The sequence below is a fragment of the Schistocerca nitens genome, chromosome 3 (genome assembly GCF_023898315.1).
Source record: "Schistocerca nitens isolate TAMUIC-IGC-003100 chromosome 3, iqSchNite1.1, whole genome shotgun sequence".
Classification (NCBI taxonomy): Eukaryota; Metazoa; Arthropoda; class Insecta; order Orthoptera; family Acrididae; genus Schistocerca; species Schistocerca nitens.
Genome location: NC_064616.1, coordinates 768,873,557 through 768,886,012, shown reverse-complemented (window position 1 = coordinate 768,886,012; position 12,456 = coordinate 768,873,557). Strand labels below are relative to the sequence as shown.

General features: G+C 40.1%; 1 pseudogene; it reads left to right on the top strand.

The window, feature by feature from the left end:
- The first annotated feature begins 10,521 nt into the window (after positions 1 to 10,521).
- On the top strand, positions 10,522 to 10,639 carry LOC126249961 (5S ribosomal RNA; annotated as a pseudogene).
- The last annotated feature ends 1,817 nt before the right edge of the window (positions 10,640 to 12,456 follow it).

The window sequence follows — 12,456 nt, the reverse complement described above, 5'->3', positions numbered from 1 at the left end:
TTTTCACAAATATCAATTCAGCTGTTGAATATTGTGCATCCTACAATGAAAAGGTGCAAGTTTTAACTGTTATTGCAGAGACACTTTCAAAGAAAAGAATTTTGAACCACGTTCCTTCAGTATCAAAGTACATGGTAGACAAATCAAGAAATGTAAGGTCTGTAAAAGGAGTCTTTGGAAGACCAGAACTCTATTCACGTCATCCTGTAGAAGCAGCTCAAGTTCAAATAGTGCAGTCACTTCATCTGGAAGATAAATGCGACTGTTCTTGCCAGAGTGCTAACAAAAAAGACACTATAACTGTAACTGCTGAAGGTCAAAAAGTTGTGAAAGTGAATAGGTACATGACTTGCAGTATTAAAGAAACTTTTTCAATTTGTAAGAGCAACTATACAACTTCACATATTGGAAGATCAAAATTTTATGCACTACGACCTAAGTGGGTAGTTCACACCCACCTAAAGATGCCTATTTATCTGTGTACTGCACGAATTTTGAACTATGTGAGGTAACTTTGAAGAACTTACTGGAGCATGTGCCATATGACACCTTAGTTGGGTGTGTGAAGTCATTAGTAGTCTGTAATGCAGGGCTTCCCAACGTGTGGTCCGCGGACCCCTTAGGAGTCCGCCGGCTCTTTCTAGGGGGTCCGCGGCCACCTTTTACCAAATCATGTAAAATAATGAGTAACATTATTGAATAAAAATGTGAAAATCAAATTCATCACTATTTTTTTTTTTTTTTTCGTGTGAAAAACGTGTACTTTTACTTCAGGTCGTATTCCCAAGCAGCCTTTGCTTGGAGAACGCATACACAGTTTAGTGCCAGAGAATGCACCTTCTCTGATTGACTTTTTCGCAACAATACGGGGGTCATTTGTGAGCCGGCTCACGGCGCTAGATGCGCTGAAACCTTTTACGCATGCGCGGAGAGAGCTTTGTTGACCAATCACAGCGCTCGCTGGCACGTATGCGGCTCCAGGCACCATTAAATGTTAAACTTGCTTTGTCAGTGCACTACCTACTTCATAAGTCGATTTTTGACCAGTTTATTACTTATAACATGGATTGGTGGCTGAAGTCAGGATCATTGAAGAAGGGTGCATTTTCTCCATTGCCCTGACAATAAGGGAAGTTTCCAGTTGAAATGGATGAGGAGGGAGGACGACCAAAGGAAGAACAATCACAAGAAGCTCCACATATGGATTTATTATGTGAAAACGCTGCAAGTACTCCTTTGGTTACAATATCCTGTGGAAGTGGAATAACCAAAAAGCATAAGTACAACGAAAGCTATTTATAAATGTGCTTTATGGAGACAAAGGAGGGTAAAGCTCAATGTGTAATTTGTGCGCGAGTCCTTCTGAACAGTTCAATGGTTCCAGTTAAATTGCACCGTCATTTTGAAGGTACTCACCCGGATTTCCAAGCTAAAGACATCGATTTTTTCAAAAGGAAGAGTGCTGAACTAGCTGCTTCTCAGCATTGCCTGAAAACTAATGCAAAAACAATTAATGAATATTCATTAAAAGCTTCTTTCTTGGTTAGTTATCGAGTGACAAAAACAGGCAAAGCTCATACGATTGCAGAAAATCTCATAAAGCTGTGTGTTAATGATATTGTTTCTTGCATGCTAGACAAAAAGGCAGTAAAGCTTCTATCTTCGGTGCCATTATCAAACAATATTGTCAAGAGACGCATTGTCGACATGTCAAACGATGTGAAAGACACTCATGTATCTCGCATCCAACACAATTCATTTTCTCTGCAGATAGATGAATCCACTGATGTTGCAGGATTAGCGATTTTATTGGCTTTTGTCCGTTACGAATATTCTGGATGTTTTGAGGAGGACCTCTTATTGTGCAGACCACTACCTGCCAACACAACAGGTGCTGACATATTCCATCTATTGGATGATTTTTTAAGGACTAATGAATTCATGGTCTAATTGCAAAGATGGTCCAAAAACTATGACGGGTCCTACAGTCGGAGCAATAACGAAAATAAAAGAAAACGCCAAGAATTGCAGCAGTAGTCATTGTGCTCTTCACAGATACGCTTTAGCTACGAAACAAATGCCTGTTTCGTTCAAGAAAGTTTTAGATGAATCCATTCAAATCATTAACTACATAAAATCAAGGCCATTGAAGTCAAGACTTTTCACAATACTGTGTGAAGATATGGGAAGCCTTCATCGTTCCCTGCTTCTCCACACAGAAGTGAGGTGGCTCTCACTTGGGAATGCACTCTCTCGGTTGTACAAATTAAGATTGAAAGTCTTGGCTTTCCTTTTGGAGCATAACACCAAATTAGCAGACCTTATTAATGACGAAAATTGGCACTGTATACTTGCCTATTTGTAAGATATTTTCTCGAAAATGATAGAAATGAATATTTAACTCAAAGGGCAAAGTGAAACAAAGGTCACTGATATCGACAAAGTTCGAGCATTCAAGAGGAAAATCAATTTTTTGGCAGAGAGTGTCGAGGAGGTGGAGGTCGAGTGTTTTCCTCTTCTCAAGGAGTTTTTGAAAAACAAAACATTGGTGCTTGGGAAGAATTTGTTTCATCAAATCCTGGAATATATCCGAAGCTTGATGTCATTGTTGGAGTATTATTTCCCAACAGCTGAAGATGAGAAGCTGCAGAAATACGAATGGGTGGTCAGCCCATTCACTGTATCCAAAAAGCCGAACACTCTATCATCAAATGAATATGAGTTCAGAATGAGATTTTCACTCTGCAGCGGAGTGTGCACTAATGTGAAACTTCTTGGCAGATTAAAACTGTGTGCCGGACCGAGACTCGAACCACGAAAGGCAAATGTCCCGAGTTTGGGTCTCGGTCCGGCACAGAGTTTTAATCTGAATATGAGTTGTTGATAGAAATTGCCACAGACCCTATCTTGAAATCAAGTTTTGACATTGACGGTTACTCACACTTTTAGATCCGTTTGGATAACAAGAAATACTACCCCCTTGTTGAAAAGGCAAAACATGTACTTCTTCCGTTTGCCACAACATACATGCGTGAATTTGGATTCTCGATCTATGCTTCCCACAAAACTAAGTACCGAAGCAGACATCCGTATCCAGTTGTCAAGAATTGAACCCAACTTTTCAAAATTGTGTCAGCTGAAGCACCCTCAACCATCACATTAGGATTCCTTTATTATTCCTACAGACTCATCTATAGTAAAGAACAAAGCATTTTTCTTCGTAGATGCTCAGTGAACGTACCTGAACTATAACTCTGTAGAAATTTTGTTTCCGTCTTCTATCGTTTACAAAATAATTATTAATTGAATTCTGTTGGCATTGATATTTCTGTTACGAAAATTAAAATGATCTCGAAAGCTAATTTCTTTTCTTTATAATATATTCCGTCCTCTAGGTTAAAAATATGGCCTGCCTATACTTCAATTACAATTACTTGCTATTACTCTGACACTATATTGTGGCAACTGGCTGCGAGCGTAAACAAATGAGGACTTTTCACGTGTCACCTTGTAAAAGGTAAATCTCCTCTGCCAAAATTGTTTCCTTTGAGAAAAAAAGTCTTACGTTCCGTGAAATGCTTTGTCTTCTTATATAGAAATAAGAGAGTCTGTTTGTCTGTTTTCCTAATTTGTTTGCAGTCGAGGCTGACTGCCACGATATAGTGTCCAAGTAGTAGTTGAAGTTGTCAGCTGTGGCTAAACTGTAGAAACGCCGCCTGCCAGTTGCCAGCTACCAACTTACAGTACACTGTAGCTGCAGGCTATGGACTGACAGCTGCCGTTCAGAAGATATGGAAAGACGTAAAAATAACTAGACTTTCCAAGCTGTTTACATAGGCACGAAAATCGATTGTGGAACTGGAAAACGGCTTTATAAAATCAGATTTCCAGAATCGATTTTTAAGTGTTTACCTGACCAACCAAAAGCAGAACTGGGACATCGTCTTACGAAATCTGGTTTTGGAAACGCATGTAAACTGGGTGAATGAATTCCCACACATTGCACAACAGATGTCACAATAGTCATTTAATGGAAATTCCTTGGCCTCTTTGCTTTCTTTCTTTTCTGCACAGCCACGCGGAATGGCCGCGCAGTCTTGGACGCCATGTCGTCGTGGATTGCGCGGTCGCTCCTGCCGGAGGTTCGAGTCCTCCCTCGGTCGTATGTGAATGTGTGTGTGTGTGTGTGTGTGTGTGTGTGTGTGTGTGTGTGTGTGTTTTCCTTAGTGGAAGTTAAACCTAGGTTAATAGTGTGTAAGACTAGGGACTGATGACCTCAGCAGTTAAGTCCCATAGACTTTACATACATTTGAACATTTTTCTTAGGATATTACGAAAAACCACACACACACACACACACACACACACACACACACACACACACACTCGCACACACACATACACGACTGTTGCAAAATATGCATGCTCCTTACACAACAGTAGCCAAACAGTGGAAGTGAACAGACCACAAGCGGCAGCTTGTCAACAGCGAACAGTTTGGACATGACGTTGATTGCTCTTGGAGAAAGGCATCTCCAACATGTGAAATGTCAGTTACCAAGTAATTTTAATCAGGCTATAGCGTGTTGAACAAAGGGAGTAAATCCACTAGTAAGTGTCTGGATACAGCGGAAATTCAAATTAGATCGTTAATTTCGTTTTCATTCATCTCTAAACAAAGACTATTGATGCTTCAGGGGGGGGGGGGGGGGGTCTTTGGGAACATGGCACTTGCGTTGAGAAGCTTTCAGTTCCCATGGGTTTCGCTCTGAAATTTAAAGTTACTGTGCTCTTGACTTACTAGGGGTCCGCCAAGGATTTTCGACTGAAGAAGGGGTCCGCCAGCTGAAAAGATTGGAAAGCCCTGCTGTAGTGTAAAGCGAGAGACTTTTTTGTTTAGAGAATGTGGTGACTGCCCTGGAAAGAGAGGACTGTCTTTACACACACTTGGCCTGGAAGACATAGCAGATAACTCTGCAGAAATTACATATCCAACATGGGAGGATCCATATCCAACATGGGAGGAAAAGAAAATAATTGAGAAAACTGTTACCTTTGACCGTTTTATTGATGAACTTGGTAAATGGTCAGTGAAAGCAGTAACATACCAGCATCTGAAGAAATTGCAACAACAACACATTGCAGAAGTGAAAGGGTGTGAACAGGCTGAAGAACTATGTTTAGTGCCTCACTGTGATTTTGCTGAGAACTGGTCCGTAATTCTCCCACAAGAAGTACAAGGGTATCATTGGAGTAATGGCCAGGTATCAATTTCTACAGGAGTGACATATTTTCAAACCAAGATCACAAGTGTTGCAGCTGTAAGTGATGATGCACGGCATGACTCAGCACATGCTTTGCTAGCAATGCGCAAAATTCTTCAACTGCAAACAGGGGCAGAGGAGATCATCATTATTTCTGATGGTACTCCTAGTCATTTTAAAAACTGTTACCAGCTGTTTGAATTGAGTAAGTCACTTGTGCCAACTGACTGGGTACACAGTGCTACTGGTCACAGGAAGGGGCCTTGTGATGGTGGAGGCCTGCTGAAGCACCATGCTACAAAATAAAATCTTTCCAGACCAAATACAGCTGCAATTCAGAATGCTGAGGATTTTATGAGAGTCGTTAAATCTTACACATCCACAGCCCTCATTATTTTGTCCAAAGAGGAAATCGAAGAATTCCATGAGCAGAAAAAGAAAAATGGTCAAAACAAACTACTCCTGTGAAAGGAATTCACAAGACACATTTTTGGACTCAGAGTGATGGGCAAACTCATATTGCACGCACTTTAAAGAGCAAGAAAGAAGAAATTTTGTTCAGTTGCCCAACACTTCAGAAACAGCAGGATAATATTCGGATTCACAACTTGAGAAGGGGGCGTTTGTGGCATGTGCGTATGACTGTGACTGGTGGATTGCAGAGATTATAGACACCAGTTATGAGTTAAACAAAATTGTAGTGAACTTTATACTACTACATGGACCAGCTGCTGGATATAGGTTTCCAGCTGAAGGACAGTAACAACGCCATCAGTGCTCACTTCCTGTTCACAATATTTTGAAGATTGTAAGTGCTCCAGTTCCTACTGATTCGACAGGAAGGCATCACTCTATATCAAAGGAAGATACTGAAGCAGTGGAACACATTTTTAGTTCATTGACTGGTTAATTTCAGTACAAAACCGAGTGCACAGAACTTGTATAAATTGAACCTTTCATATACATTCTGGAACCATTTAAAATGGTTGAAAAATGAGTCTCACACTCACTCATCTTTCAAAACTAAAATTATGTTAAATAAGGCTAGGTTTTGATTTTTATGAGCCTGTTATGTGATAATGTGGTAAGAAAACAGGTTTTATGTATGGCAAAAATTTCAATTCTGTATAAAACCTGTTCACCATAAAAGTGGAATGCAGAACTATATCGTGCTAAACAACAGAAAAAAAATTAAAATTTTATGGAGTGGCATTTTTGAAAAAAAAAATCCCATAAATTATAAAAAAGTTCAGAGCGCTGTAGTAAAATAACTTTGACAGATAATTCCAAATGGAGGATATCTTTGTAATCATAAATCAATTATCTTTCAGATAAAAAACACCCAACAAAATATCTAGAACTGTTACAGAGATACAGCATTTTAAAATTTTTTCCAAAATGTTCACCCTCAAAATGGTTTGCACAGTGTCATCTCAAAAAAATGCATGTTCCTTACTTAGTCCTTCATTTTAACATATGCTAAATTCAATAACATCTGAGACTATGAAGGTAAGATTTTTTCTAGCCTGCCTGAATTGATGTGGACTATGCCACTGGCAATAGCAAGAAAAGCCTTTCTGTTAAAGTGAAATTTGTTAACATCAAATATAAACTGAAGTGTTACCTCAGTAAAGTGTTCAGAGAAGGAGAGAATAAAAGCTTTTAAAATTTGGTGATGCAGTATAATACTGAAGCTCATATGGGTAGCTTAGATAACCAATGATTAGGTACTGAATCAAATTGTGGAGTAAAGAAACTTGTGACACAACTTGACTACAGGAACAGATCAGTTGATAGGGCATATGTTGAGGCATCAAGGAAGTGTTAGTTGGGTAATAGATGGAAATATATGGGTTAAAAATGGTAAAGGGAGAACCAGGTTTGACTACACTAAGCAGGTTCAAATGGGTGTATGTTGCAGTAGTTATGAAGTGATGAAGATGCTTGCACAGGATAGACTGGCATGGAGAGTGGCATCAAACCAACTGTCAGACTGAAGACTACAACAGCAACAACAACAGCAACAACAGCTGTTACTACTACTACTATTTTGGGTGCTTATAACCGTAGCAGTTTTGTGCCCTAAAACCATAACAAAAAAAAAATCTCCTACTATTACCACTAATATATGCATGGTGAGACTCACTCTGTTAATAATATATGGCCTTGTGTTTGAAACCAGGAATCTTCAGAATGAGTGATAACAAAAAGTTTGGATACACACAATGTTGTAAGATGCTTGTCTAATGCAGGACACTTTCTATTAGGATAATAACTGCATATGTGATACCAAATCATGTTTTTTTTTTTTCCATCGCCATCTCAAGCTATTCTGCAAACTGTATACAAATTGACAATTATCCTTTTAGTGCTATTTACTGTCCAACTTTCTTTGTTACTCTGTTTGGATTTTGAACACTGGGTCTGCCCTTATATTTCCAATTTTAACACACAATAATCACACCAAAGATCAATCAAATGGTTATAACACAGTTTTGGTAATAGAAGACTGCAGGTGAAATGACCTTGTTTGTGGCACAGTAGATAGTTGATGCAACACATTGATAGTTCCAAGGTGTCAACTGTAAAATATCGAATACTTTAAATCAGGAAATGGGAAAACTGTGTTAAGTGCCATCCAGGTGGGTCAGCACAACTTGCTTCGACACAGGTGTGCTCCTTGCTTGTACTGCAGCTGAAGATTGAAACTCACCTGTCAGTTCTGCTACAGCTACCACCAAGAAATGCACTGAAAAGGCAAGGAGTGGCCATCAGTTATGAGGTATGCATTTACTTGAGTGCTTCCTCGGGTCAGTACTTTAATTATGTGTCCTCAATTATGGAAAACAGCTTTTCACATTTCTCTACCAAATTCAGGGGAAAATTCAGATTTCTAGACATTTTGTTTGTGCAGGTGCTGATTACTCTATCTCAGTCCAAGCATACCTGCTAGAGGCCAGAGACCATTTCCTTTACTCTTAAGGAGACTGTAGTAATGTGCTGTTATACTCTCAGAAGGGCCGCTGGGGAACGCTGTGCAAAACAGTGGATACCTCACATTACGGAGTGACAACACAACCTCTTTAAAAGTGAGGTTAGACAGCTGTTTAAGGAAAGATATTTTAAAATCCCCCATAGCTGCCATTGAAGTGTTGTTATTTATATCACAAAAAGTTTTAATCAGCTGATGATATTCCAGCTGTATCTACAGAAATATGACAAGCAACATATACTTGCACCATCAAAAAATTCAAACTAGATGTGTGAATAAATCTATATCTACATCTACATTCATACTCCGCAAGCCACCCAACGGTGTGTGGCGGAGGGCACTTTACGTGCCACTGTCATTACCTCCCTTTCCTGTTCCAGTCGCGTATGGTTCGCGGGAAGAACGACTGTCTGAAAGCCTCCGTGCGCGCTCTAATCTCTCTAATTTTACATTCGTGATCTCCTTGGGAGGTATAAGTAGGGGGAAGCAATATACTCGATACCTCATCCAGAAACGCACCCTCTCGAAACCTGGCGAGCAAGCTACACCGCGATGCAGAGCGCCTCTCTTGCAGATTCTGCCACTTGAGTTTATTAAACATCTCCGTAACGCTATCACGGTTACCAAATAGCCCTGTGACGAAACACGCAGCTCTTCTTTGGATCTTCTCTATCTCCTCCGTCAACCCGATCTGGTACGGATCCCACACTGATGAGCAATACTCAAGTATAGGTCGAACGAGTGTTTTGTAAGCCACCTCCTTTGTTGATGGACTACATTTTCTAAGCACTCTCCCAATGAATCTCAACCTGGTACCCGCCTTACCAACAATTAATTTTATATGATCATTCCACTTCAAATCGTTCCGCACGCATACTCCCAGATATTTTACAGAAGTAACTGCTACCAGTGTTTGTTCCGCTATCATATAATCATACAATAAAGGATCCTTCTTTCTATGTATTCGCAATACATTACATTTGTCTATGTTAAGGGACAGTTGCCACTGCCTGCACCAAGTGCCTATCCGCTGCAGATCTTCCTGCATTTCGCTACAATTTTCTAATGCTGCAACTTCTCTGTATACTACAGCATCATCCGCGAAAAGCCGCATGGAACTTCCGACACTATCTACTAGGTCATTTATATATATTGTGAAAAGCAATGGTCCCATAACACTTCCCTGTGGCACGCCAGAGGTTACCTTAACGTCTGTAGACGTCTCTCCATTGATAACAACATGCTGTGTTCTGTTTGCTAAAAAATCTTCAATCCAGCCACACAGCTGGTCTGATATTCCGTAGGCTCTTACTTTGTTTATCAGGCGACAGTGCGGAACTGTATCGAACGCCTTCCGGAAGTCAAGAGAAGTAGCATCTACCTGGGAGCCTGTATCTAATATTTTCTGGGTCTCATGAACAAATAACGCGAGTTGGGTCTCACACGATCGCTGTTTCCGGAATCCATGTTGATTCCTACATAGTAGATTCTGGGTTTCCAAAAACGACATGATACTCGAGCAAAAAACATGTTCTAAAATTCTATATATCAATATGTTTAAAATGAACCAAAACTACTTTTGAAATGTTACTTCCTTAAACATTTAAAGGTTATGGTACACAATACACAAAACTATGTCAATACACAGCAGCTTGTTTTAAGACAGTAGACAATCATAAAACTAAATAAATAAACTAAAGGGAACTGCCTTACTTATGGCAGTGATATTATTCCATGTGACAGTGACATATTTACACAAGTGATAATTTGAGCTGTACGTTAAAGCTGAGTCCACAGGACATACATGAACGCACCAGTATGCGTTGTACTGGCCCGGCCTGCTGCTAGGCGGTACACGCCGACTTCCTAAGTGCTCACACTGTGTGCTGTGCTGGGATGGCGCAAGGGGCAATTTTCACATTGTAAAAGGACTTGTTGGTATGTAAGACTACTACACATGGTCTTATTAACTTATTTTTTTTTACTTATTTCTTTATTGTGTCAAAAGTACAGCAACATCAAAACATAAGTGCCGACATAATTTTACACAAAAGAAGACCAAAAATTGGACACTTCAAGTGAATTTGGTGCAGCTCGCATAAGGTCTTGCATGGTGCAGGTGGTTGGTGATGAGGAACGCTGAAGGAAATGGCTGTTAGTATGCTCAACACCACAATGGCAAAGAACCGAGTCCACAGAGAAACCCCAAGTCCGCAGATTTGTCTTGCATCTTGTTGTGTTTTATCATAATCTATTGAGAGACCAGGCAACAGCCTTGCCGCAGTGGATACACCAGTTCCCGTCAGATCACCGAAGTTAAGTGCTGTCGGGCACGGCTGGCACTTGGATGGGTGACTATCCGGGCCGTCATGCACTGTTGCCATTTTTCGGGGTTCACTCAGCCTTGTGATGCCAATTAAGGAGCTACTCGACCAAACAGAAGCGGCTCAGGTAAAAGAAAACCATCATAACGACTGGGAGAGTGGTGTGCTGACCACATGCCCCTCCTATCCACATCCACACCTGAAGATGACACGGCGGTTGGATGGTTCCGATGGTCCACTTGTGGCCTGAAGACAGAGTGCTATTAAGAGACCTTCATATTAACCTCTTCTCGAAATGTTCAGGGGGAAGTTCTTCCTTTGGAGCCATCTATTCTCCCAAATATCAACATTTCTCCCGCCATCACAAGATCCTTGCCGTATGTGGATTCTTGATGAGAGTCTCAGTAGTTGTCAAGAAGCTCTTTCTTGATTTGAGCCTAGGATGTGTGGGCTGATGACCATATAGTGGATGGGCTTCCTTCGTTGTGGCCTTAATTTTCCCACATCTCGCAGCTAGCTCACACATGATTTCAGGAGGAGCTATGCCAGCGAGGCAACTGAGTTTGTAATTTTTTCGCTAAAAGCTTTACTTTGCGCATGAAAAAAGAAATGGCAACTTTTCACTTCACACGATTTTTTTTAGTTCCGTACTCTTTCTCAATTGATATTGAAGGAAGTATACTGTTAAAATATTTGGTTTTTGTAGCCTACATGAGGTAATGTACCATCTTAGCTTCTTAATAAACCATTTACCTTTTCATACCTCATAAGAGTATTTATGAAATGTTGCTATTTATCAAATTTACTAATCTTGTAGTGAAAAAGTTTGAGAGTGGGTGGCTTACTGTTAGATATTTTTTAGACCATTACTCTGAGTGAAATACAGCTAAAAGAACAAAAAAGTGTTTCATACAATGTAGAAAGAGGTGGAGCCCCTCCATGCCCACACCGGCATGATGGCCAACTCAAGAGGTCTACTGCCGTCTCTGCATAAGGGTTAGTTTTCACTAAAGTGAGGTGTCGCAGGATGTGGGTACTGCGATGTTTGCGTACATCTGGTTAAGGTTAACCATTAATACGTGCTCATCTGGAGATAGATTGGGTCGAAGTCGAACGAAGGGTAGCGGTTTGAAGGGCAGAGGAAAAAAAGTTGCAAGGCAAGAGTCAAGGGAAAAAATCCTCTGCGATAGGGAATTTGTGCATGTTAGCGTACTGTTTAACACTGCAGGATAGCAAAAATGAATTGCTGTTGGTCAGTGTAGGTATATTGTTGGTTTCTCATGTTATTTTAATGATCCATGTCCAGAAAACTCCAAATTTATACAAATTTTTCCCTCAGCTGTACTTGACATTATAAAAGGCAAGCAATTATTTGTTATCAACCTCATACAATTAGTAGAAAGCACATTTCTTATACAGAACTAAAAGAGAAGAATAAATTAACTTGAGAGTTTGCTGTGGATAGACTCCATTAAAAGTTTGCGGCATTCTACTTAATTCTTTTCTGGTTGGATATGAAAAATGGCAGATGCCAAAAAATAGAACTACATTTACGGATTTTTCTGCGTCTATATTGACTAATGTACAAGGTGTTTCATTTTGAAATCTTCACTTTCATATTTCTGTGAGAACGTAGCAGCACAAGTTATAAATAATGACATCTCATCTTCATCACTAAGTAGTTTTGATTTTGATTTTTCTATTTTAACAGAAAGAAGGAAGAGAGATTGTGACTTATTATCCTGTTGATATCGAGATCATTACAGACCTTCATAGGTTGGGCTGCACCACAATGGAATCCACACTCTTCGACAGCTAACATATAAGGTCGGTGGTGGTGGTGGTTAGTGTTTAACGTCCCGTCGACAACGAGGTC